We start from the raw sequence: 26147 nt of genomic DNA on the forward strand, positions 1-26147 counted from the left end.
GAAAAAAGAAACAGCAGATTAGACTAAAAGACAACTGAGATCAAGGTAATAGATTTAAATCCCACCATATTGTTAATTATATTAAATATAATTTTATGTTGGAAACAATAATGGCAGAGATTTATTATCCTGAATAAAATGGAATGGCCAACCGAATTCTGTCTACAAGAAAATCACTTTAAATAATAAAGACATAGATAGATTAAAAGTATTAGCAAGAAACAAGATATACCATGCAAACATTAATCATAAAAAAATTGAGTCTTTATATTATTATCAGGTAAAGTAGAGCTCAGAAGGATTATTCTCGATTTAAAGATTAACATTTAGAGCTGTGGTCAGCCCCTGACAACAGCTTGCAGAAGTGTGAGGACCTCAGTAGCTATGGGCATCCCACAACCACAGCTGGCAGGAGCACACAGGAACTTCAGGAGCTGAGAGCAACCCCTGCCAACAGCCACCAAGGGTACAGGAGGACTTCAGTTACTGAGAGCTGCCCTCACCAACAGCCAGCAGAAGAGCAGGGTGCCATCAAGCAGGCAGCCCACCACTGCTGCAGACACTGCCAACACACAGATGGTCTGCCACAGCCACCTCCACCAAAAGGGTAGCCTGCCATCATTGCCACCACAAGGGTAGCCCACTGGCCACAAGGGTAGCCAACTGCCTTTGTGCATCACCATTGTGCAGGCAGCCAGCCAACCACTCCACTGTGTTGACACAAGGAGGATCAACACTGGAGCCCATGAAATAGGTAAACAAGCACAGACCAACAACTCAGGAGCCCAACACTATTATGCTGCCCTCGGTGGTAAGGCACCTATGGTGGGAAGATCCATGCACAGTCCATGTGACTGCCTTGACTGGGAAGAGGCACACACAGAACCCTCAGATATTGCAGAAACCCAGGATACCCAAATAGAATAAGGAAGAATATTCTCAATCACCACCAACTCATCCCATAACCAGGGGAAAGAAGGACCCAGGAGGAGCCTCTGCTTGTAGGAAACAGGAAAAAGAAACCCTACCCAGGGTCACCCATTAAAACTGAGGAGCTCCAGTAAAATCCAGTGTACCCATCGTGATCATGGGATACTTGCTGGGGTGCCAACAAGCCCAACCAGGGTCACCCACCCCAGACAAAGAGTGACAGGGCACTCAGGTGCTTCTCCCAAGAACTCAAGAGCTAGCCCACATTCTCGATGACCTAATGCAGTGTCACTAACCTCAGCAAGGAATCTCTAAGTGCTCCAGTGCCTAGACCATGAAGGCATTCACACACACCTTCAACACTGAATATGGCCAAAATACTTACACAGAGACTACACTACTTCTAGTAGTGTAGCAATACTAAAACCAATACTAAAACACCCTACTCAACAGTCAGTATTAAGCACATCCACAGAAGGGAGTCTCTCTCCTCAAAGCCCATTCTAGAGTAATGGAGAAAGCAACTACCCTGCTGGATGACTAGACATCAGTGTAGAGATAAAATAGACTTTAAACCAAACAGCATAAAAAGAGACAAAGAAGTCCTTTATATAAAGACAGAGGGACCTATCCAGCAAGAAGACATAATGATAATAAATGTATATGCATCCAATGCTGGAGCACTGAGATATATGAAGCAAACACTGTTAGACCTAAAGGAAGAGGCCTACCCTGATAAAATAGGAGTAGGGGACCTGATCACCAGTCTCTCAGCATTGGACAGGTCATCTTGGCAACAAATCAAAAGAGAAACACAGGATTTAAACTACACCTTAGACCAACTGGACCCTACAGAACATTTCATCCAACAACTACATTATATACGTGTTTCTTATCAGCACATGGAACATTCTCCAGGATAGACCACATGTTAGGTCACAAATTGAGTCTCAACAATTTTAAAAACATTGAGATCATTTAAAGTATCTTTTCAGATCATAACAATTTAAAACTAGAAATCGATAACAAGCAAATCTATGAAAGATTTACTAATACATGGAAATTAAATAACATGCTCCTGAACGACCTTTGGGTCTAAGAAGAAATTAAGCAGGAAATAAAAAGTTTCTTGAAATTAATGAAAATAACGAGACTTCATATCAAAACCTGTGGGATGCAGCAAAAGCTTTACCAAGAGGGAAGTTTATTGCAATTTAAATAATTACATCAAAAGAATAGAAAGATTTTAAATGAACAACCTACTGCTATACCTCAAAGAACTAGAGAAACAAGAACAGGTCAATCCCAAAACTAGTAGATGGAAGAAAATGATTAAGATCAGAGCAGAACTAAATGAAACAGAGACCCAAAAACAATACAAAAGATCACGGAAACAAAAACTGTTTTTTTGAGAAAATAAACAAAATAGACAAACCATTAGTCATACTGAATAAAAAAAGAAGAGAGAAGACCCAAATGACAAAAATGAGAAATGAAAAAGAAGACATTACAACTGATGCAACAGAAATACATAGAACCATTAGAGTACTATGAACAACTATATGCCAACAATTTTGACAACCTGGGGAAATGAATAAGTTTCTGGACATATAAAAACTACCAAGACTGACCCGAGAAGAAATAGAAAAACTGAACAGACCCACAGTGACCGATGAGATTGAAGCAGTAATCAGAAGTCTTCCAACAAAGAAAAGCCTAGATGGCTTCACCACTGTATTCTGCCAACCTTTAAAGAGGAATTAATACCAATTATTTTCTAACTATTTCAAAAAATTGCCACAGAGGCCATTCTCCCAAACTCATTCTATGCGGCTGGCATAATCCTGACACCAAAAACAGACAAAAATACAAGAAAAAAAAAAAGATAACTACAGGCAAATATCCTTGATGAACATAGACAAAAATCCTCAATAAAATATTAGCAAACAGAATACAGCAACACTTTGAAAAAATTATGCACTATGATCAAGTTGGATTCATCCCAGGGATGCAAGGATGGCTCAGCATATGCAACACAATAAATGTGATACACCACTTCAACAAAATCAAGGACAAAACCACATGTTTATCCAAATAGATGCAGAAAAAGCATTTGACAAAATTCAACATCCCTTCATGATACTCTCAGCAAATCAATTGTAGAAAGAAAGTATCTCAACACAATAAAAGCTGTATATGACAAACCCACCACCAATACCATCCTGAATGGGAGAATGGGAACAAAGCAAGAATGCCTACTCTCACCACTCCTATTTAACATAGTATTTTAAGTACTAGCCAGAGAAATCAAGCAAGAGAAAAAATAAAAGGCATCCAGATGAGAAAAGAAGTCAATTTGTCTCTGCTGATGACATGATCCTATATACAGAAAAATGTAAAGGCTCTACAAAAAACTTTTAGAATTGATAAAAAATTTCAGGAAAATTGTAGGATGCAAAACTCAGTAGTGTTTTTATACTTCATCCACAGACTAGCAGAAAAAGAAATCAAGAAACTAGCCCATTTACAATAGTCTCCAAAAAAATAAAATACCTAGGAATAAAGTTAACAAAGGAAATGAAAGATTTGTATGATGAGAACTACAAAGCACAGTTGAAAGAAATTAAAGAGGACACAAGAAGACAGAAAGATATTCTATGCTCTTGGATAGGAAGAATTAATGTGAAAATCTCCATACTACCCAAAGTGATCTACAGGGTCAATGTGATCCCCATCAAAATACCAGGGACATTCTTCATAGAAATAGTAAAAACAATCCTAACATTCATATGGAACAACAAAAGACCCCAAATAGCCAAAGCAATCCTGAGAAAAAATAAATAAATAAATAAAGCCTGAGGCATTACACTACCTGCCTTGCGTGCCTTGAAATTTTATCACAAAGCTATAGTAAGCAAAACAGCATGGCATTGGCATAAAAACAGTCAGACCAATGGAAGAGAATGGAGAACCCATAAGTCAACGTACATGCTTAATTGCCAACTGATCTTTGATAAAAGCACCAAGAACATACACTGGGGAAAAGACTGCCTCTTCAATAAATAGTATTGGGAAAATCATACATCCGTATCTAGAAGAATGAAACTAGACCCACACCTCTCGCTGTGTACCAAAATCAACTCAAAATGGATTAAAGACTTAAATATAATATCTGAAATTATAAAACTCCTAAAATATATTGGAAACACTTCAGGAAATAGGACTGGGCAAAGACTCTAAATAAAATCCCAAAATTACAGGCAACAATGGAAAAAAATAAACAAACAAATGGGATTATATCATGCTAAAAAGAACCTGCACAGCAAAAGAAACAACTAACAGAGCAAAATGAAAACCTACAGAATGGGAAAAAATATTTTCAGACTATGTATTTGACAAGGGATTAATAGCCAGAATATACAAGGAACTCAACTTTTCAGTTAAAAAAAAACCAAATAACATACAAATGGTCAACAGACACATGAAAAAATGCTCAAAATCACTAATCATCAGGGAAATGCAAATCAAAACCACACCGAGATATTATTTCACCCCAGTAAGACTGGCTGGTATCAAAGAGACAAATGCTGGCAAGGGTCTGGAGAAAGGGAGCCCTCCTATACTGTTGGTGGGACTGTAAATTAGTACAGCCACTATGTGTTGCTTTGCCTTTTATGGATTTGTTACCCCTTTTTCCTGGGTGATGGAGCCACCAAAGATTACTTAAAGATCTTTTTTTTTTTTTTTTTTTTTTTTTTTTGAGCAGTGAGAATCCCCGAGAAGGGGTTAATCTCCTTGACCCTTAAGATAGAGGCATTCCTTCCATTTGGGAAATTAACCACAAATTGGGGTTTTCTTCCCTCATTTATTTTTTAGACCAGGAAGTTATAGGAAGAGAAAATAGGTGGGGTTTTTGCTAAGTATTGTTTAACAAGTTTAACAGTAGAAGCTTGAAACATTTAGTAAACAAAGCAAGGTGACATTTTATAATGCAATTTTTAAGAAGTTAAGTTCATTCACCAACAAAAGCTTGATTTTAGCAAGCATTTTTTTACAGCAATTTTCCAGTATTTTTACATATTAATCAGTAACCTTTTTGTCCTTTGAGCCAGCAACCTTGCTGTGTTACAATTCTCTCTCTTACAACAGAGACTAGCCTGGGGAAAGTTTCCTGTTATCCGCAAGGTTAACATTTTATTTGTACCTTTTTTTTTTTTTTTTTTTTTTTTTTTTTTTTTTTTTTTTTTTTCCGTGTCCGGCAACGGATCGCAACCCTCAGTGTTGCCCCCGTACCGGACCAGGGACCGGCAACGGGATTGCAAACCTCGGTGTTGCTCCCGCACCTCGCTCAGCCAGTGAGCGGGAGCTGGTCTGTACGTGGGATCCGAACCCTCGGGCGGGAGCGCTGCCGCGCTTCCCAAGCGGCGCACTATCCAGTGCGCCACCGGGCCGGCCCTATTTGTACCTTTAAGAAGCTAGGCCAAACTGGAAACTGCAAGGCTTCGGAAAACCAGGCCCTGTGAAATACATTTGCTTTAGGTATACTCCACATCTCCCCCGTTTTATTTATTTAAAAGAAAATGCAAAAGCTATAGATTAGGTTTTTACAGTTAAGACAAAAGCATTTAAAGCAGAGTGAGTATTATTTAGCATAGTAAGTTTTTAAAATTTACTTTAGGAGAGGACTGATGATATTATTGTTTTTTAGGGCGGTTGCACTGGCATTATCCCAGGTGCTGTGAATTAGGTGTAATTACCAATTGTTGAAACTCTGGAATGGGATTTTGCTCCATGTAATAGTTGATTTTGAGTTTAGAGAGTTTGTTAATGTTTACCTGTTTAGGACATTACTGCTTTTATAGCATTTAGTTTCTTGTAAAATTTTGGATTGATTACAAGTTTTTGTTTAGGAACAGGATGTTTTATTTAGTTACAAACACTGTCTTTAAGGCCAGGTAAATTTAGATAACTGTTTTTGTAGAGAAGATGTTATTTCCCCCTTAATGATTTAGGCACTTTTATAAAAGCATTGATGATTAATATTTTGATCGAAAAAGTTTTATTTTTTTCTGTATAAATTTTATGGCACTGGGAAGGCTCATCCCCAGGTGGTGTTTTGTTCCACGTTGGGGGGGTGGGCGGTGAAGATGAACAGCAGGGTGAAGCAGCAGTTAGACCAAATTAAGGCAACATGAAAGAAGGGTTAGAACTTAGAAGTGAAACATGCTATTTTATATCTAAAGTTTTAAATTATATCCTATTATAAAGAAAGAGAGTTAATTTTTATTGAATTTATAAGAATTGCCACATTGTTATAATAATTATGAAGATACTTAAACTTATTAAATTGGGGGACATTAAATAGGGAGAAAACAAATGCTTTAATTTTTGTTTTTAAATGATATTTTATCAAATTGTTGTTAGTTATACATTGCTTAAGAAAGAGTTTTTTTAAATTTGGAAAATAAAACATTAAGAGAACCAGCAGTGTTTTAAAATAAGGAAATTGTAAAAACCCATAATTTTTTAAAATTAGTTTATTAATTAACTTCTGTTGTTTTGACCTTTGTGAACAATTTTACAAACACATTAGGTTTTTTTATTAGAATTTTGGAACTTTAGTTTAAAGCTATGAGCTTAAAGTTTGTTAGGAAACTTTACCTTTTAGAGTTTTTTTATGAAATATTTGAAAACATAACATTTTAAAATTAAAATTGAGCCAAGATTATGACCGGTAGCATTTATATTAAGACCCCGGTTTTTAAGAACCTTACAAGATTTTGGAACACATATCCATAACACCTTTAGTACTGATAATGTTTTCCCATATAGTTTAGTTTATTAAATAAATTAGTTTTGATACATTTTTTTATATATCCTTTGAGAAGTTCCAGGGCCCTTGAAACTCCTTAAAGTTAGTTCAAACCAAAAGCTTGAGCTTCTAGAATTTAGTTGTGGAAAGCTTTGTTAAATAACAAAAGGCTTAAAACACTTATTTGAAAACAGTATGGAGGTTTCTCAAACAACTACAGGTAGAACTGCCATGTAATCCAGCAATCCCACTGCTGGGTTTGTACCCACAGGAATGGAAATCACCATGTTGAAGTTATACTGCACAGTTTGTCGCAACTCTGTTTACAATAGTCAAGATTACCAATCTAAATGTCCAAAGATGATGACTGGATAAGGAAAATGTGATAGATATACACAATGGATTACTGCTCTGCCATAAAAAAGAATGAAATGCTGCCAATTGTAGCAGCATGGATAAACTTAGAGAAAATTATGTTAAATGTAATAAGCTAGACACAAAAAGAGAAGTACTGCACATCCTCATTCATAAGTGTGAACTAAAATACAAACAAATGAATAAAAAAAGAAATGTACAACAATCACAATAATTCATTGAACGTTCAAAAGGAGAGAACACAATTGAGGCCACCTGAGGTGGGAAGGGGGGAGCCGAAGTGGGGTGGGAGGGGTTAGCAAGAAATTGGTAAAAGGCCACAAAAATGATTACATTATGTAATGTTGAATATACTGATTATCCTGATTTGAGCATCACATAGTGCACACAGGTTATGCTATTCAACTCTCTACCCCACAGATATGTACAATGTTTTTTTAAAAAAAATTGAGGGCTGAGACCGTGGCGCACTCGGGAGAGTGCAGTGCACTCCCACCGCTGGTTCGGATCCTATATAGGGATGACCAGTGCACTCACTGGCTGAGCGTGGTGCAGCCGGTCTCAAAAAGGACAAAAAATTTTTAAAATTTTTTTTAAAAAATTGACATTTTATTATGATGATAGGGCCAATTCATCCAGAAAACATTGCAATCTTAAATATGTCTGTGTTCTATAATAAATCTTCAAAATGTATGAAAAACGAAACGTGACTGAAATGAAAGGATAAATAGACAAATTCACAATTATAGTTAGTGATTTTAACACTTCTTTCAGTAACTGAACTTCTTTCAGTTAAAACAAGTGTACAAAATATACTATTTATAGAACAGTACCAAATGACTTGACTTACCTGACATTATAGTACCCTATACCACCAACCAGCAGAATACTCATTTTTTTCCAGTGACATGGAACATTCACTAAGCTAGACCATATTCTCGGCCTTAAAGTATGTGTTAATAAATTTAAAAGGAGTAAAATTGTGTAGAGTATGTTTGCCCAATCTACAATAGAATTAAATAAGATATCAATATCAGATACATCCAGAGAAATCCCCAATTCTTTGAAATTAGACAACATGCTTCTTACAAAGGAATGCACAAAGGAAATCGGAAAATATTTTGAACTGACTGAAAATGAAAACACCACGTATCACAATTTGTGGGGTGCCATTAATGCAGTACTTGCAGCAGCGTTTCTCACACTGGTACTAATGACATTTTTTGCCAGATATTCTCTCTTGTAAGGGACTGTCCAGTGTGTTAAAAGATGTTTGGCAGCATCCCTGGCTTCTACCCACTATATTCCAGTAGTATTTGTCTCTTCCACTGACCCCCCCCCACCAATTGTAGACAACTTAAAATTTCTTCAGACATTGCCAACTGTCCCTGGGAAACAAAATTTCTCTCAGATGAGAACTTTTAGCTTAGAGGGAAATTCATCACTTTAAATAATTATATCAAGTAAGAAGTAAGGTCCAAAACCAAATTCTAGGCTTCACCTTAAAAAAAAAATGAGAGCAAATTAATGTCCAAGTAGATAGTAAGATGAAAATAATAAATATAAGAGCAGAAATTAATGAAATAAGAATGAACAAATAGTAAAAGAAATCAAAATCTTTTTTTCTAAAAAATTAATACATTGTTAGAAAAAAGGAGCAAAGATTCAAATTACTAATTTCTGGTATGAAAATGGGAATATCACTATAGACCCTTCAGAAACTAAAAGTATAATAAAGTAAGAATATGAATAGCTTTATGCCAATTAATTTGAAAACTTGATGTCTTGGTTAAATCTTTGAAAGACACAAATTACAAATACTGAAGAAGAAACAGAAAATATTAATAAGCTTACTTATAATGAAGAATATTGATTTCTATTTTATAGCCTTCCCACAAAGAAACTCCACGCGAAGATTACTTCACTAGTGAATTCTACCAAACATTTATGAAGAAATTACACCAATCTTAAACTAAATTCTTCACAAAACAGAGGTGGTGGAGGAAACATTTCTAAATTTATTTTATGAGACTAATATGATCCTAATAGCAAAATCAAAGACAATATAAAAACAAAAAACTATAGACCAATATCCTGCATGAACACAGACTCAAAAAACTTCAACACAATAGTAGCTAATCAAATTCAGCATTATATAAAAAAAAGGATACACTATGGTTAAATCTGGTTATTGCATAAATTATATAATTAAGCATATGAATATATGCACATGCACACACACAGACATGTTTCCATGGGATCATCTCAATAGGTATAGAGAATGCATTTAATAAGATTGAACACCTTTTCATGAAAAGTAAACAAAAACATCTCATTGGTTTAGTCTGGTCTTATGAAATCTGATAAAGGGTATCTTATGAGAGACCTACAGCTAACATTTTACTTAATGGTGAAAGACTGAATATTTCACCCCTAAGATCTGATCTCTCCATTCCAACTTAACATCCTGTTGGGGTTAGCTAGTGCAATAAGGCAAAAAATAAATAAAAAGGATGCTACTTGAAAGGGAATAAACTTCATTCTTTTTTTAAATTGACATTATTGCCTATGTAGAAAATCCTTTGGGATCTTCAAGAAAAGATACTAGTACTAACAGTTTAGCAGGATCATAAGATACCAGGTTACTATGCAAAAAGCAATCCTGTTTCTCTATCCTAATAATGAATAATTAGAAACTGAAATAAAAAATTAATTTAGAATAACATAAAACAGGAAATACTTTGTAATAAACAAAATACGTGCAAAACTTGTACACATAAAAGTACAATATATTACCAAGGGAAATAAAGAGAAGACTTAAATGGAGAGGTATGTTTATGGATCAATAGGCTCAATATTAAGACATCAGTTCTTCTAAAATTAATCTATACCAGCTCTTCTCCACCAGGGTTCTTGGTGAGAATTGAGCCCTAATGCTCTGAAGTATCCATTATAGTTAATGAATTAACATTTCATCTATGCATGTGGAATAGTACAAACTTGGGGAAACTGAGAAAATAGTCACTACATTTATTTTCTGTAAGGCATTCTGAATCATTGAGTCTTGGCTGAGAAATGCTGATATATATTCCCATGAAAATGACAGCTGAATTAATATATGCTAACATGCTGATTTTAAGACATATAAAAATTCAAAGGATCTGAAATACCCAATTAAAAAGTAAAAAGAATATGAATCTTGACACTTATCCCACACCATAAATGGAGATGGATTAATAATAGAGCTAAATTTGAAAGCTAATACAAGAAGTCTTTTAAGAAATGTATGAAAACATCTTCATGACTTTGAGGTAGGCAATGATTTCTTAGGCAAGTCACAAAGACATGACAATAAAACAAATTTTGATGGACTTCATCAAAATTATAAATTTTTAATCATCAAAAGACCATTAAGAAAGTAAAAAGGCACCCAAGCAATGTGCAAAAATATTTGCAATGTATGTATCTGACAATTTAATCATGTAGATATACAATCTATATTCAGAAAATATAAAGAACTTGGACCAATCTCTAAGAAAATGTTCCTCTTCATCCTGACCTATCCTAGACGTGGATAATAAACTTGAACAGGTACTTTACAAAAGAGAATGTCCATTTTGCCAATAGGCAGATCAAAATATGCTCTAACATTACTCATATGGTAAGACAAATTGAATCTAGACTAAGATACCACTATACCCCAGCAAAATGGCTACAGTTAAAAAGATTTATGGTGCCATCTGTTGGAGAAGATATGGAACAATTCTCTACATTGCTGGTGGGGGGTGCGAAATGTCACAACCACTCAGAAAGTCTTTGGCAGTTTCTAATAAAATTCTGTGTTCCAGCAGTTTCAGTATTAGGTATTTGTCCAAAGAAAGTGGATATTTCTTATTATTTTTTTATTTTTATTTTTATTTTTATTTTTGTTATTTTGTGACCGGTAAGGGGATCGGAACCCTTGGCTTGGTGTCGCCCGCACCGCGCCTAGCCAGTGAGCACACTGGCCATCCCCATATAGGATTCGAACCCGCAGCAGGAGCGCCGCTGTGCTCCCAGCACCGCACTCTCCCGAGTGAGCCATGGGTTGGCCCAGAAAGTGGATATTTCTACTTAAAAACATTATTCATAAATTGGAATAACTCAAAAGTGTATCAGTAGAAAAATGAACAAATTTTGATATATTCATATTCCTCAGTAAGAAAAAGGAACAAATTATAGATACATGCAATAACATGAATGAATCTCAAAAACACTATGCTGAGCAAAAGAAGCTAGGTATAGAAGAGGACAGTAATATAGGATTTCTTTTTAAAAAGAAAATAAATTTCATTGTGTATATTTTAGGTATACAACGTGATGTTATGGGATGCATATAGACAGTAANAAGACATCAGTTCTTCTAAAATTAATCTATACCAGCTCTTCTCCACCAGGGTTCTTGGTGAGAATTGAGCCCTAATGCTCTGAAGTATCCATTATAGTTAATGAATTAACATTTCATCTATGCATGTGGAATAGTACAAACTTGGGGAAACTGAGAAAATAGTCACTACATTTATTTTCTGTAAGGCATTCTGAATCATTGAGTCTTGGCTGAGAAATGCTGATATATATTCCCATGAAAATGACAGCTGAATTAATATATGCTAACATGCTGATTGTAAGACATATAAAAATTCAAAGGATCTGAAATACCCAATTAAAAAGTAAAAAGAATATGAATCTTGACACTTATCCCACACCATAAATGGAGATGGATTAATAATAGAGCTAAATTTGAAAGCTAATACAAGAAGTCTTTTAAGAAATGTATGAAAACATCTTCATGACTTTGAGGTAGGCAATGATTTCTTAGGCAAGTCACAAAGACATGACAATAAAACAAATTTTGATGGACTTCATCAAAATTATAAATTTTTAATCATCAAAAGACCATTAAGAAAGTAAAAAGGCACCCAAGCAATGTGCAAAAATATTTGCAATGTATGTATCTGACAATTTAATCATGTAGATATACAATCTATATTCAGAAAATATAAAGAACTTGGACCAATCTCTAAGAAAATGTTCCTCTTCATCCTGACCTATCCTAGACGTGGATAATAAACTTGAACAGGTACTTTACAAAAGAGAATGTCCATTTTGCCAATAGGCAGATCAAAATATGCTCTAACATTACTCATATGGTAAGACAAATTGAATCTAGACTAAGATACCACTATACCCCAGCAAAATGGCTACAGTTAAAAAGATTTATGGTGCCATCTGTTGGAGAAGATATGGAACAATTCTCTACATTGCTGGTGGGGGGTGCGAAATGTCACAACCACTCAGAAAGTCTTTGGCAGTTTCTAATAAAATTCTGTGTTCCAGCAGTTTCAGTATTAGGTATTTGTCCAAAGAAAGTGGATATTTCTTATTATTTTTTTATTTTTATTTTTATTTTTATTTTTGTTATTTTGTGACCGGTAAGGGGATCGGAACCCTTGGCTTGGTGTCGCCCGCACCGCGCCTAGCCAGTGAGCACACTGGCCATCCCCATATAGGATTCGAACCCGCAGCAGGAGCGCCGCTGTGCTCCCAGCACCGCACTCTCCCGAGTGAGCCATGGGTTGGCCCAGAAAGTGGATATTTCTACTTAAAAACATTATTCATAAATTGGAATAACTCAAAAGTGTATCAGTAGAAAAATGAACAAATTTTGATATATTCATATTCCTCAGTAAGAAAAAGGAACAAATTATAGATACATGCAATAACATGAATGAATCTCAAAAACACTATGCTGAGCAAAAGAAGCTAGGTATAGAAGAGGACAGTAATATAGGATTTCTTTTTAAAAAGAAAATAAATTTCATTGTGTATATTTTAGGTATACAACGTGATGTTATGGGATGCATATAGACAGTAAAAAGGTTACTATAATGAAGTAAATTAACATATCCATCATCTCACATAGTTACCCAATTTGTTTTTGCTTTTGTGACAAGAGCAGCTGAAGTCCACTCTTCTAGGGTGAATCCCATATACAGCATAATTTTATTACTTATAGTCCTCATGTTGTGCATTAGATCTCTAGACTTGTTCAGCCTACATTTCTGCTACTTTGTATCCTCTGACATACATTTCCCCATTTCTTCCCCTTGGTAACCAATGTTTTGTTCTTTTTATGTTGATTTTTTTTTAAAATTGGTGTAATTTTTTTATTGAAACATATTGATTATGCATATTTGTGGGGTACAGGGTTGAATATCAATGGTAATTAGTATATTCATTATTATAAAACTTAATCATTTCTTTGTGATGAACACATTTGATCTCTTCTAGCCACTGATAACATGCAGTAAATTATTAATTATAGATGACTAGCTCAACTGTACACCCATAACACTTATTTTTCCTATCTAGCTGCTATGTGTCCATTAACCAACCTCTCATTATTTCTCCTCCCCCTTCCCTTTTCCCACCTCTAGTAACCACAGTTCTTTTCTCTCCTCCTGAAAGTTTAACTTGTTATCTTCCTCCCTCTCTTCCTTCTTCCATCCTTCCTTTCCTTCCTTCCTTCCTTCCACTTATGAATGAGAACATGCAGTATTTCTCTTTCTGTGCTGGGCTTATTTCACTTAAGATAATTTTCTCCAAGCTCACCCATGTTGCTGTGAATGGCAGAATTTCATTCTTTTTTATGGCAGAATAATATTCTATTGTGTATATATGCCACATTTTCACTATCCAATTATCTGTTGAGGGACACTTAGGTTGGTTCCATATCTTGGCTACTGTAAAATTCCACATATAAGTGAGAATATACAATATTTTTCTTTCTGTGTCTGGCTTATTTCACTTAACATAATATATTCCAGGGTTATCCATTTGTGGCAGATGGCAGGAACTTGTTCCTTTTTTAGAGCTGAATAATATTTGATTGTGTGTGTGTGTGTGTGTGTGTGTGTATACAGGTTGTTTATAGGTTGTTTCCATATCTTGGTTATTGTGAATAATGCTGCAATGAACATGGGAGTGCAGATATCTTTACGAAGCGCTAATTTCATTTCCTTTGGGTATATGCCCAGAAGAGGGATTGTTCAGTTACATAAAGTCCAAGAAAAGGCAAAACTAAGCTATGGGTCTCTTAAGTCAGAAAAGGGTGGGTCTAATGGTTTGAAAGGGGCATGAAGAAATTTCAGGTTTCTGGAAATGTTCTGTATCTTTATCTGCATGGCGGTTTTATAGGTTTTTAAATATATAAAATTCAACAAGCTGTACATAAGATTTACATGTTTACTTCATGTAGTTACAGCTCAATAAAAGACATACCAAAAAGTGTTTAAAAAAGGATTTCTTGTGTTTCTTGAAAAATGACTGAGAATAAGAAAGGGAAACAAGTGGGAAAGTCTCAGAACCAAGTTTAAAGCCCTGCTGTATCCATCCTCTGACTCCTTCTGTCCATATCTGAATGTATACTTCTAGCTGTCTTTGAACTATGGTTTTTCTTCTGATCTTCTTAATTTTTTCATGAAAAATTAGGTGGGTATTATTTTCCTTACTTATTTTTTGTTTTGTTTTTCTTCTCCTTTTTTTTTTTTTACCACAGATCTACCGTCTCATTATAGGCTCTATTCCTGTCAAATAAGAGCCCCACGTCTTTCTCAGGATATTTCAACCACCATCCTTGGGCTTCTTTTTCTTTAGCTGTTAGGAAACATTTATTTGTCTAGAATGGGGTTTTTAATGAGTGGACATTTATACATATACAGTAATTGCCTTTAAGAATGTTTTTTGAACTGGATTATAATTCTTCCTAAGACATGAATTCAGTTGTGGGAGAATCTACTTGGGGAGGATATGTGATTTTAAGGTGATTTAGGTATAAGAGTGGAGTGAGACCTGCCATGGGATTTTCTTTTTTTTTTTTTTTTTTTCCTTTTTGTCTTTTTTCGTGTCTGGCAACGGATTGCAACCCTCAGTGTCACGCCCACACCGGACCGGGACCGGCAACGGGATCGCAACCCTCGGTGCCGCGCCCGCACCTCGCTCATCCAGTGAGCGGGAACCGGTCTGTATGTGGGATCCGCTTCTTTTTCTTTAGCTGTTAGGAAACATTTATTTGTCTAGAATGGGGATTTTAATGAGTGGACATTTATACATATACAGTAATTGCCTTTAAGAATGTTTTTTGAACTGGATTATAATTCTTCCTAAGACATGAATTCAGTTGTGGGAGAATCTACTTGGGGAGGATGTGTGATTTTAAGGTGATTTAGGTATAAGAGTGGAGTGAGACCTGCCATGGGATTTTCTTCAGCACATGGGAAACAAACTTTTATGCATGGGTCCTGGTAACGTGAGCATATGGGAATTTCTAGATCTTGATCCTCAGAATGTAACTCATTACTATCCTAAGTAAACCGGAGGCTTGTCTTCTTATCCTCTTCATTACCTTATCATCTCAAGTCACAACTGAAAGATGTACCACCTACCACAAGGCCCTTTACATGGAGGCAGGATCAAATTATTGTTAAGAGTCTTTGGAGTCTGACAGGGATGAATTCAAATCCTAGATCCACCACTTACAAGATATATTCAAACTTCTTAAACTCTCTTTCTGTCCTTATCTATAAATTGAGAATTAAATACCTCATGGGGTTCTTGTGAGAATTATATGAGGTAGTTTTTCCAAAACATTTGACACAGAGTCAATGCTCAGTAAACGGGAGCAGCCTCTGTGGTGATGGTGGTAAAGATGGCAGTGGTACTGACGATGGTGAGGCTTTCTCTATGCCCTTCACCTCTGCTCACTTGCATTTAATACTGTGACACAGAACTTAGTACTGTGTAATTAAACTCTATAGTAATTGAAAGTAATGAATACTGAGCTTTCTGTATGTCTTCAAAGGAGTTTGTAAGATATCTACCCATTCATCTTAATTGTGTTAATTGTGTCTTTGAGTATGAAACAGTGGATGGTATTTCCCTTTTCTGAGAAGAGAATCAGATACCCCCAAGACATAGTTAGGTATCAGTTGGGTACCTACTTTGCACAGTCTTGAATTACACTTCATTTAGGTATACCAAAAGAAAAAAGCCATATTTTTTTCTTGCAAAACATGTACTTGTTTTTTGTTTGTTTTATTAAGTAAACTTTTAAATGAAGTATAACATATGCACAAAAAAGTGAGCAAATCGTAAGTGTAGAGCTGTATGCATTTTCACAAATGGAACACCCTGTGTAAGCAGCATTCTGAGAATATTAGGCAGGAGTCCCTGCTATGTTGTTCTTCCTTGACGTATAGAAGGAATTTTAATCAGGGATATAACATGTCTTCAGGATGATTATTTTTGCCTGTTTTAAAACTTTATATAATTGGAATTATGTGATACATCTGATTTATATCTGGCTTCTTTGGCTCCAAATCATGTTTGTGAGAATCATCCATGTTGTTGAATGTATACTAAGAGTTTGTTCATTTTTAAAAAATAATTAACAAGTAAAAAGTGTATTTATGGTGTACAGTGTGATGTTTTGATAGATGTGTACCTGGTAGAACTGCTAAATCAAACTATTTAACATATTGCCTCACATGGTGAGAACACTTCAAACTATTCTCTTAGCAGTTTTAAAGTATACAGTAGAAGGCTGAATACTATTCCATTGTGAATACATACTACATTTTCATTATGAATTCATCCATTGATGGACACAGCTTGATTCCATATCTTGGCTATTGTGAATAATGCTACAATAAACATGGACATGTAGATATCTCTTTGACATACTGATTTCATTTCCTCTGGATATATACAAAATAGTGGGGTTGCTGGGTCATATGGTAGTCATTTTTAATTTTTTGAGAAACTTCCATACTGTTTTCCATAATGATTTACTAATTTGCATTCCCATCAGCAGTGTACAAGAATTACTGCTTCTCCACGTCCTTGCCAACACTTGTTATCTTTCATCTTTTTGGTAATAGCCATTCTAACAGGTGTGAGGTGATATCTCATAGTGGTTTTAATTTGCATTTCGAGATGATTAGTGATGTGGAACATTTTTCATATACCTGCTGGACATTTGCATATCTTCTTTTGAGAAATGGCTATTCAGGTCCTTTGCCCATCTTTTAGACAGGTTGCTTTCTTACTATTGAGTTGCATGAGTTCCTTATGTATTTGGCTATTAACCCCATATCAGTTGTGTAGCTCTCAAGTATATTCTCCCATACCTTAGATTGTTCGCTTTGTTATTCCTTTGCTGTGCAGAAGCTTTTTAGTTTGATGTAATCCCATTTGTCTATTTTTGCTTTTGTTGCCTGTGCTTTTGGTGTCATATCCAAAAATATCATTGCCTAGGCCAATGTCATGGAGGTTTTCCCCTATATTTTTCTTCTAGCAGTTTTATGTTTCAGGTCTTAGGTTAAGTCATTAATCTATCTTGAGTTGATTTTTGTATATGGTGTGAAATAGGGGTCTCATTTTATTCTGCCTGTGTATTTCCAGTTATCCTAACACCATTTATTGAAGAGACTACTCTTTCCCCAATTTGTGTTTTGGGCATCTTTGTTGAAAATCAATAAACTGTAAATGTGTGGATTTATTTATGGGATCTCTCTTGTATAACATTGGCCTATGTGTCTGTTTTTATGCGAGTACCATGCTGTTTGGATTCCTATATAACTTTGTGGTAGATTTTGAAATCATTAGGTAGTGTTATGCCTCTAGTTTTGTTCTTTTTGTTCCCTGCTGCTTTTGCTATTTGAGGTCTTTTGTGGTTCTGTATGACTTTTAGGATTGTTTTTCTATTTCTGTGAAAAACATTACTAGAATTTTTGATAGGGATTGCATTGAATTTGTAGATTGCTTTGGATAGTATAGACATTTTAACAATATTAATTCCTCCAATCCATTAACATGGGATATCTTTCCACTTATTTGCGTCTCCTTAAATTTCTTTCATTAATGTTTTAGTATAGCCTTTAGTATACAGATATTTCACCTCTTTGGTTAAATTTCTTCCTAAGTATTTTTGTGTGGTTATTATAAGTGTTTTCTTGATTTCTATTTCAGGTAGTTTGTTGTTAGTGTATAGGAATACAGATGATAACCTTGTATGTTCATTTTGTATCCTGCAACTTTACTGAATTGGTTTATTAGTTCTAACAATTTTTGGCAGAGTTTTTAAGGTTTTCTATATGTAAGATCATGTAGTCTTCAAACAGATAATATTTAACTCATTTATTTCTAATTTGGATGACTTTTGCTTTGTGCTCTTGCCTAATTGCTCTGGCTAGGACTTCCAGAACTGTGTTGAGTAGAGGTAATGAGAGTGGGCATAGTTGTCTTGTTACCAATCTTAGAGGAAAAGCTTTTAACTTTTCTCCATTGAATATGATGTTAGCTATGGGCTTGTCATATATGGCCTTTAATGCGTTGAGTTACATTCCTTCTATATCTAATTTATTGAGAGTTTTTAATCATGAAAGGATGTTGGATTTTGTCAAATGCTTTTTTTCTGCATCTGTTGAGATGATCATATGGTTTTTTCCCCTTAATTCAGTAATGTAGTATATTACATTTATTAATTTGCATATGTTGAATCATCCTTGCATCCCAGGGATAATTCCCACTTGATCATGGTTAATGACCCTTTTAATGTGCTATTGAATTTTGCTAGTATTTTCTAGAGGATTTTTGCATCTGTGTTCATTGGGAATAGTGACCTATAACGTTCCTTTTTGTAGTGTCCTTGTCTGGCTTTTGTATCAGGGTAATACTGGCCTTGTAAAATGAGTTTGGAAGTGTTCCCTCCCTTCAACTTTCTGGAGAAATTTGAGAAGAGTTGGTATTTGGTGGAATTTACCAGCGAGGCCATCAGGCCCTGCACTTTGCTTTGGTGGGAGATTTTTGCTTACTGATTCAATCTTTTTACTTGTCATTGGACTATTCAGATATTCTATTTCTTCATGATTCAATTTTGGTAGGTTGTATGTCTAGAAATTTACCAATTTCTTCTAGGTTACTTGTGGGTTTGCCATTGTGCATAGTAGTCGCTTATGATCTTTTTTATTTCTGTGGTATCAGTTGCAATACATATTTATTCATTTCTGATTTTATTTGTTCTCTCTCTCTTTTTCAGTTAGTCTAGCTAAAGGTTTGTCAATTTTGTTTGCCTTTTCAAGAAGCCAACTCTTAGTTTTGCTGATATTTTCTATTGCTTTTCTAGGTACTATTTTATTTATTTCTGCTCTAATATTTATTATTTCTTTTCTTCTACTCATTTGGTCTTGGTAAGCTCTTCTTCTGCTTTCTTGAGGTATAATGTTAGGTTGTTTATTTGGGATCTTTCTTCCTTTTTGATGTAGGCATTTATTTCTATAAACGCTCCTCTGCTTTTTATGTATCGCATACGTTTTGGTATGTTGTTTTTCCATATTTGTTTGTCTCAAGCATTACATGTACTTTTTAAGATAGTGTACATGCATGAAATGACAGTGCAGTGCATTATCCAGTGCAGAGTTTTATGGTACAAGCTGAATATGTAGAATAGTAAATAGAAAGAGAGCAGGAGGTAAGGCGGGTAATTAAATTAGAGAATGTGAATCTGTGATATATTGTTGAAGAAAGTGAGTTGATTTGTTTACCAAAGAGTTACCTAGTAAAAATCAAAAAAGAATTTTTATGGACCTCAACTCATGACTGGTTGTTGTTCTCACTATGTTAATAAGCCTGGCTTTGAATTAGCATCATGAATTTTCTCACCAGTTAAATCCTCTGCCCTTCCCAAAACTTACAAAAAGGCTTTGTAACTGGTTTGAGAAATACTATGAACTCCTTATTTGCTTTGTTAGTTGACTTTTATTTCGTGTAGTTGATATTTATTGACTGTCTTGGAGTACATAATATTATAAACACATTAACAGGTAGCATGATGTTGCCTATAGAGTTATTTGTAAGACTTCATGTGCCAACTATCTCTGCATCCCAGGTTCTTTGTGTATTCAAAATATGATGATGATACTAAGCTCATTTTTCCTCTTTATTCTGTCTTTATTGTTGTGTAGTCTCTGTCCACTGATACTGTCATAGCTTCATGAGTTGAATAGTCTATGTGTGATTATGATTGATTTTAAACTGTTCCTAGAGGTATCCAAAGGCAGTTTATAGGATATTTGGCCAGTTTAGGTTTTTTAAAGTTTCAGATTCTTACCTTTTCGCAGTGATTTTGGCTATACATTCCCAGAAATAGTCTGCTTCATATTAAGATACTTATTAGGTTGTTATTGCCTGAGTCTGTGTTTATTCTTTCCTGGAAAGCCTATTGACAGCATGGTAATGAAAACTAAAAGTGAGGAAGAGAATGGAGAGTAAACTATGAATTAGCAAAGCCCCAAAGTTATTTCTAGAATTAGAAAAATATGTAACAATGAAAACATACATTTCCACAATTATAGCTGTGTTTAGAAATAGTTAGCTTGAGGGGAAGTCGGGCAAAAAGTGATTAGAGGGCAGTTACATAACCCAGGATGTCAGAGTAACATAATGTATGGTCATATATAAGTATATTTGGCTCTATTAATTGAAATATATTGATCAGGCTTGAAAACCAAGTCTCAGTTTCATGTTAATGTTAAGGTTAATAACCTATTTAATGTTTTTAGATGAATAATAAATCATAGGTGTCAAATAATTTACCTAAAATCACACAGCTAATAAATTGGTGGAGGTAAAAATTCAAAATTGGTACTTCCTAACTCTGAGCAATCTTATTTTCATTTTACCAAGTCAGCTTTGGTTCTCCTTGGCAATCTATTTTGGTCACTGAAACAAACCTTTCAAATGCTATCTTCTCAGCCTTCAGCTTTACTGAGCTTTTAGCTCTTTGATTTTCTCAGCATCTCCATGCTTAGCTTGTTGGGTCCTTTATGATGGCACATATGAGGATGTTAGGCCACAAGTTAAAAAGTATGCCCCAGCAGATATTCAGTATTTGAAGAATTAGTTCCTAAACTACCACTACCTTATCTGCTTGGGTCTATCCTATGTCTTGGATAACGTATTAACCCCCTGTTACTCTCTGGAACTATTTTTGCCTACTGTGTCGGTGTAGTACACTAATACAGTGTTATATGTCACTTCTTTTTAGCTGATTGTTTAGTAGAAGGACACAGATTTGGGACTGAGTAGAAATACCAAATGACTGTAGCAGTTTGTCTAAACTTCTCAAAAAGTTATTATAGCTCTATTTATTTATTTTATTTAAAGCCTGATACTTTTGTGGAAGGCCCTGGCCCAATAAAACATATAAAAAGGACACTGTAGTCAGACTCTAGCATTTTATGATCTCTTACCTGTATTATTACTCTGTGACTTATTCTGTTTATAACAGACACAAAAAGAAAGATAGAAAAACAACCTAGATCTTCAACCACGGAAAAATGGGCAAATAAATTGGGAAAAAGTCCCAAAAAGGAACACTATGGAACAATTGAAGAAATAAACTACAGATACATTAAAAAATCTTCACATTCATAATATTAAACTGAAAAAGCAAGTTGCAGAAGTTACACATACAATACGATATTATAGAAAGTTTCAAAATATGTAAAATAATACAATGTATTATTTCAGGTTATATACTTGTCATAATAGTAAAATTAAAATGCAAAAGGAATACCTAATACCAATAATGGTCATCTCCAGGAAGAGGAAGGAAAATGATTAATGTGGTCACACAGGGACTTAAACTGTATTTATAATGTTTAATGGATACAAAAATGTCCAGCATATGGTTCTATATAACTTTGTGTATGGCTAAAAATTTCAAAAAAGAAGGATTCACTGACTAATTTGAAAACCCAGACTTTTAAAAACATAGTTGGTCCTTTATATATGGTGATTCCACGTCCACAGTTGAACCAATTAGAGATCAAAAATATAAATAAATAATAAAAAAATAAAAAAAAAATTAAATAAATTATAAAAATTATTTGTATAGTATTTACATTGTATTAGGTATTATATGTACATCTAGAGATTATTTAAAGTTTATTGGACTATGTGTATAGGTTATATGGAAATGCTAGGCCATATTATATAAGGGACTTGAGCATCCGTGAATTTTGATAACCATGGGAAGTCCTGGAACCAATCCCTCATGGATAATGAGGGACGACTATATATCATCCTGTTTTTCAGAAGAGATGATAAATAACTTAGAAATAAAATTTATATGTATCTAGAAAAAGTAGATATATCTTCTATGATATGTAACTTAGACCTGGGAATAAGATGTAATTCATTAAATGTAAAGTACTTTGAGTCCTTTAGAGAAGATGGTAAAATACTAATTTTAAAATCCGTATTTTAAAAATTAGCTTATAGTTTATGTTAATAAATCTCTATATTTTCTAAGAAAACAAAATTCATTCTTTTAATTGTTTTTTTTTTCAGGTAATCATTTTGTTTTAAATTATTCTTTTCATTTTACATGTGTTAGTGGCTGGCTGATTAGCTCACCTCGTTAGGGAGTGCTGCTGATAACACCAAGGTCCAGTGTTTGATCCCTCTACCAGCCAGGAGCAAAAAAAAATTGCCAGTCATTTTGTATGTGTAAAATCATAAAGCACTCATAAAGTTATAGGTTATTATTTACATTTGCTTTTTAAGAATTTTTTTTGGAAGGGACTTTTTGAAATTTATTCTCTGTGGAATATTCTCTCTCAGTATAATTAAGATTTTTGAATATTGCTTATTGTCAATTTAGAAAAAAAAGTGCTTCTTAGTAGCTGGGCTTTGTGAATTTCAGCTTAGTGTTATAGCTGTCATGACTAATAATGATGGAGTTAATATTTAAGATGATTTCCTTCAGATGCTTTAATTCCAAGATTATGTGAATGCAGGAGTATCATAATGAGGAGAACCTTAAAGAAATTTCTAACTGAAAAATAATTGATTTTAATCTTTTTTGGAATTTCATCTTAATCCATTAACTTTGTTGTTTATCCTTTGTATTTCAGGGAAAGGTGGCCCAGACAGCATGTATGTCAGCTTGCAAGCACTGAGCCACATCCTTGATGCAACTTTTGCTGGAAGCTGAAGTAAGGCAGCTCACCTTGGGAGCTTTACAGCAGTTCAACTTGGATGTCAGAGAATGTGAACGTAAGACATGAGCCATCCCTTTGCTTGTTTGTCTTACCTGCATACTCACTTCTATGAAAAAAAAAAAGTTTTAGGTCTGTAAGGTCCTTGTTTCTGATGGAGTCAAAGAATACCTACATGACAGAGATAACTTATAGGACCTCTAGAAAAAGAGTCTATCAGCCAGCTAATTTGAGCACTCAAAAGTGTTTAGACCCATGTTTAGAACAGAGAAGCTCCATGGCTACATGGCCACAAGGAAGTTTGCAATCTAGAAGTGGATATAAGACAGGTATGCATTTTATAGACACCAAAGGAAACCTGACTGGTCCAAAGACTTTAGAAGAATGCAGTTCCCAAACGTTTACTTTTCATATTCTATTTTCAAACTAACTGTATCTTATCTGCAAACTCTTCTTAGTCAGGAGAACAAATGGTGTGTGCATTTATCAGTTGGAAATGTTTTCTATTACGGGAAACAGAAAACTTTAGACAGAGTGGTTTAAACAAGCATGTTTTATTATTCTCAGAGGCAGTCAGTTGCTGTATTGGTTTAGTTGCTCAGTGATGTCATCATGAACCCAAGCTCTTTGTTTCTTCTCTGCTGTGCTTAGAGTGTGGACTTTTCATTCTCATATACATTATAGTTGTATAATTCAAGACAGGAAAAGGGGTCAGTCTCACCTATTTCTTTTATAAAGAAAATAAAAATCTTTTCAGGAGATCCCTAGCAAATTCCCTGTTTGTCTTATTGATCAAAACACAGCCATGTGGTCACTTCTAGCTTTAAGGGAGGCTAGGAGGTTGAGTATCTGGCAAAGTGAAAGAGGAACAGTGGCGTAGTCGACTCATCGTGAATCGTCCACTCAGAGTTGAACACAAAATTAGGCTTTGGTTAAAGTGTTGTTTACTGTGCTATCAGTGAGAAATGAAAATGTACAAAATATGACATGATTTCTGGAATTCTTTTTCTGATTCTAAGAAAATTAAAATAGTGGAAAATCACATGAGTCTGCTGACGCTTCTGTTGAACCTTTTTATTTTAACTGCTTATTGTTTCCCTTGGTTAACTTTTGATAGCTGGAAATTTTAATGTAATCTTTTTATTGAAAGATTTTATTGGCTATGCTATTCTTAATTTAAAAATGTATTAATGGGACTTCCAGTTCCAGCCATCACAGAGTGAAAGGTATCAAAGTCACCTCTTTGCCCTTAACAACTGTAAAATTGGATAAACTATATGACGGAACCCTTTTCATACATCATTGGACAGCAGACAGAACAAGGCCATATGTAGGGTGAAACTCTGTGAAGCTTGGCAGAGGATAACCTCTGGGGGTCTGTGAGATGAAGAGGGATGCCAGAGGTCCCTGAGTACTAGGAGACATTGGAATTCTAACCCACCACAGTGGGGAGACCAGCTAAACAGCTTGTGCATTCAGTAAGACCCCAGAAAGTTAAGTCTTAAGGGTGCTATTGAAGCTGTTGAGTAAGAACTACTCTTTTTTTTTCTTAATTGTATATATTTATCATGTACCACATGTTGTCTTGAAATATGTATACATTTTGGAATGGTTAAATTGAGCTAATTAATGTATGCATTATTTCACATACTTGTGTTTTTATTTTCTTTTCTTTCCTTTTTTTTTTTTGTGGCTAGAACACTTGAAATCTCTTCTCTTAGCAATTTTCTAGAATATAGTACTGCTAACCCTCCATATCCATGGGTTCCACATTCATGGACTCAACCAACCACAGATGGAAAATATTCAGGGGAAAAAAGATGGATGGTTGCTTCTGCACTGAACATGCACAGACTTTTTAAATTATCATTATTCCCTAAAAAATATAGTATAACAACTATTTACATAGCATTTATGTTGTTTTAGGGATTATAAGAAATCTAGAGATGATTTAAAGTATATGGGATGATGGTAGAGATTGCTTGCTATATATGCAAACTCTACACCATTTTATATAAGGGAATTGAGCATCCACTGATTTTGGTATCCATGGGAGGTCCTGGAACCAATCCCCAACAGATACCAAGGGACAACTGTACATTGTTATTACCTATAGTCAATAGATATACATACAATAGATGTTGTACAATAGATGTCTTGAAGTGATTCCTCCCATCTAATTGAAATTTTGTACCCTCTGACCAACATTTCCCTAATCCCCACCCCCACCCCAGTGCCTAGTAACCACCATTTTATTCTTCTATGAATTCAACTTTTTTAGATTCTACATATAAGTGAGATTATGCAGTATTTGTCATTCTGTGCCTGGCTTATTTCACTTAACAGAATGTACTCCAGGTCCATCCATATCACAAATGACAGGATTTCCTTCTTTTTTTAAGGTAGAATAGTATGCCATTGTGTATATACCATATTTCTTTATCCATTCATCCATCAATGTACATGATATCATATCTTGGCTATGTGAATAATGCTGCAGTGGACATGTGAGTGTAGATATCTTATCAACACACCAATTTCATTTCCTCTGGATATATACCCAGTAGTAGAATTGCTGGGTCATATGGTACTTCTATTTTTAATTTTTTGAGGAACTTTCATACTGTTTTCAATATTGGCTGTGCTAATTTACATTCCCACCAAAAAGTGTTTCCTTTTCTGTACATCCTATCCAACACTTGTTATATTTTGTCTTTTTCATAGTAGCCATCCTAACAGGTGTGAGATGATATCTCATTATGGTTTTAATTTGTATTTCCCTTATGATTTATGATTTTTATATAAATGTTGACCATTTATATATATATAATATATATATATATATATATATATATATATATATAGAGAGAGAGAGAGAGAGAGAGAGAGAGAGAGAGAGAGAGAGAGAGAGAGAGAGAGAGAGAGAGAGA

The 26147-nt window shown here is 34.6% G+C and overlaps 1 pseudogene; it reads left to right on the forward strand.

Moving 5' to 3' along the window:
• Positions 1-26147, forward strand: part of LOC103608799 — a 63161-nt pseudogene that overhangs the window by 36197 nt on the left and 817 nt on the right.

The sequence above is a fragment of the Galeopterus variegatus genome, unplaced genomic scaffold (genome assembly GCF_000696425.1).
Source record: "Galeopterus variegatus unplaced genomic scaffold, G_variegatus-3.0.2 Scaffold8863, whole genome shotgun sequence".
NCBI classification, from domain to species: domain Eukaryota; kingdom Metazoa; phylum Chordata; class Mammalia; order Dermoptera; family Cynocephalidae; genus Galeopterus; species Galeopterus variegatus.